The sequence below is a fragment of the Myotis davidii genome, unplaced genomic scaffold (assembly GCF_000327345.1).
Source record: "Myotis davidii unplaced genomic scaffold, ASM32734v1 scaffold803, whole genome shotgun sequence".
NCBI lineage: Eukaryota > Metazoa > Chordata > Mammalia > Chiroptera > Vespertilionidae > Myotis > Myotis davidii.
In genome coordinates this window covers 2,532,363-2,535,100 of record NW_006295567.1, presented here as the reverse complement: position 1 = coordinate 2,535,100, position 2,738 = coordinate 2,532,363, and the positions used below count along the sequence as shown (strand labels likewise).

The window sequence follows — 2,738 nt, the reverse complement described above, 5'->3', positions numbered from 1 at the left end:
CATGAAGGTCAGACTAGTCCTGATTAGCACCCAACCCGGCGTGGGGCTGTTTCTAGAACTCTCTCCTGGCCTTTCACACCACATTTTGCTGCTTGGCCCAGTCGTTCTCAACCTTCTGGCCCTTTAAATACAGTTCCTTATGTAGTGACCCAACCAGAAAATTATTTTCGTTGCTACTTCATAACTGTAATGTTGCTACTGTTATGAATCGTCATGTAAATATCTGATATGCAGGGTAGTCTTAGGCGACCTCTGTGAAAGGGTCGTTCAACCGCCAAAGGGGTCACGACCCACAGGTTGAGAACCGCTGATCTAAATGCAGAGAAATCAACTGGCGGTGGTGGAAATGGCAGTGAGAATTGGTCAGAGAAGATCTGGAATTACGGAGTGAAGCTGTGAACCTCTTCCCTGCTGGAACAAATTCAAGATGGGAAGTTACAGCTGTAACATACGTTCTTCTGGAGCCAAGAGAACCACCAAAGATGTTACTGCAACGCAGAGTTTTCAAAAACTTGACCCTCATCAAAAAGATGACATAAACAAAAAGGCTTTCGGTAAATTTTAGAGAGCATGGAGTGCTGCCCCAGGCAGACAATGATACACCTTCAGAACAATTTGAAGGTCGATGCACAGACTTCACACCCTGGACAACAGAACAGAAGCTTTTGTAACAAGCTTTGTAAACATACCCACTAAGTACACCTGGAAGATGGGGGGAAGTAGCAGAAGGACGAAGAAGTACTGCATGAAACAGAGTAAGGGGTTTGTTGAGATGGTAAAAGAAAAGAAAGCTGCTCAACAGCAAGTACTGAATGCAATTAGAGCAAAGAAATGACTTATCACGTCTTTGTTGCATGTGCATTTTTATCATAAAACTGAAAATACTGAAACAAAAAGATCATAATCCAGTGGGATGTATTCCTGGGATGCAAGGTTGGTTCGACATCCGCAAATCAATTAATATGATACACCACATAAACATAATGACGGATAAAAGTATATGATATCAACAGATACAAAAAAGGCATTTGGTAAAGTCCAGCACCTATTATAATAAAAACTCTCAGCAGAGTGGGAATAGAGGGAACCGAGCTGAACATAATAAAGGCCATATATAACAAACCCACAGCTAACATCATACCCAATGGGGGAAAACTAAAAGCATTTTTCTTAAGATGAGGAACAAGACAAGGATGTCTCCTTTTACCACTATTCAACGTTGTACTTAAAGTCCTAGCCAGAGCAATCAGGAAAGAAAAAGAAATAAAAGGCATCCAAATTGGAAAAGAAGTAAGCCCTGCCTGGGTAGGTCAGTTGTTTGGAGCATGGTCCCAATACACCAGGGTTGCAGGTTCAATCCCTGGTTGGGGCATGTGCAAAAGTCAGCCAATGAATGTGTGAATAGGTGTGACAGCAGATGGATGTCTGTCTGTCTGTCTGTCTCCCCCGCCCCCCCCACACACACCCCTTCTGTTTCTCTTAAACCAATTAAAATTTTTTTAAGAAAGAAAAGTAAAACTGTCATTATTTGCAGGTGATATATGATACTATGCATAAAGAACCCTATAAAAACTCCACCCCAAATTATTACAACTGGTAAATATTGAAGTAGCGGGATACAAAATTAATATTCAGAAGTTGGTTGCATTTTTATTTTATTATTTTTAAAATATGTTTTGATTCAGGGAGAGGAACGGAGAGGGAGAGGGAGAGAGAGACAGAAACATCAATGATGAGAAAGAATCACAAATTGGCTGCCTGCTGCACACCTGCTACTAGGGATCAAGGCTGCAACTCAGGGGCATGTGCTCTGACCAGGAATCAAACTACAACCTTCTGGCTCACTGGTCAATGCTTAACCACTGGCTACATTGGCAAGGCTTGGTTGCATTTTTATAGACCAACAATGAACTATTAGAAAGAGAAATTACTAAAACAATCCCATTTATAATTGCATCAAAAATAAAATACCTAGGAGTAATTTTAAAAATATATGTTTTTTTATTGACGCTTTTTTAGAGAGACAGGATATAGATATAGATATAGGTATGGGAATGGGTATGGATATGGATGTGGATATGGATATACTAGTAGATATAGATAGGAATACATATATAGATATAAATATTCCTTTTTAAAATATCCTTTGACAATATTTTCATTGGTTTTTAGAGGGAAAGTAAACGTGACAGAGAGAAACATTGATGTGAGAGAAAAATATTGATCAACTGCCTCCCACACCCACCCTGACCAGGGATTGAGCCAACAACATGGGCATGTGCCCTGACTGGGAATGGAACCAGTGACCTTTTGCTGCACACAACAACACTCAACTAACTGAGCCACACTGGCCAGGGCCTATGAATAAATTTAAGCAAAGAGGTAAAAGACCTGTAGTCAGAAAACTGTACAACATTAAATAAGTTAAAGAAGATACAAAAAAATGGAAACATATACTGTGCTCAGGGCAGAATTAACATCATTAAAATGTCCATATTGCCCAAAGCAATTTATAGATTCAATGCAATCTTTATCAAAATACAAATGGCATTTCCAGAGCATTAGAACAAATAATCCTAAAATTTGTATGGAACTACTAAAGACCTGGAATAGCCACAGCAACCTTGAGAAAGGAGAACCAAGTTGGAAGTACCATACTACCTAATATCAAACTATACTACAAAGCTATAGTAATCAAAACAGCATGATAATAGCATAAAAACAGATGAATAAATTAG

At 39.1% G+C, this 2,738-nt stretch overlaps 1 protein-coding gene and 1 pseudogene across 1 annotated transcript in view; one reads left to right on the top strand and one right to left on the bottom strand.

The window, feature by feature from the left end:
- The window catches only part of LOC102757350, a 7,447-nt pseudogene extending 6,408 nt beyond the window's left edge, over window positions 1-1,039 (top strand).
- The window catches only part of B3GAT2 (beta-1,3-glucuronyltransferase 2), a 190,838-nt gene that overhangs the window by 9,561 nt on the left and 178,539 nt on the right, over window positions 1-2,738 (bottom strand). The gene's annotated exons all lie outside the window — the stretch shown is intronic.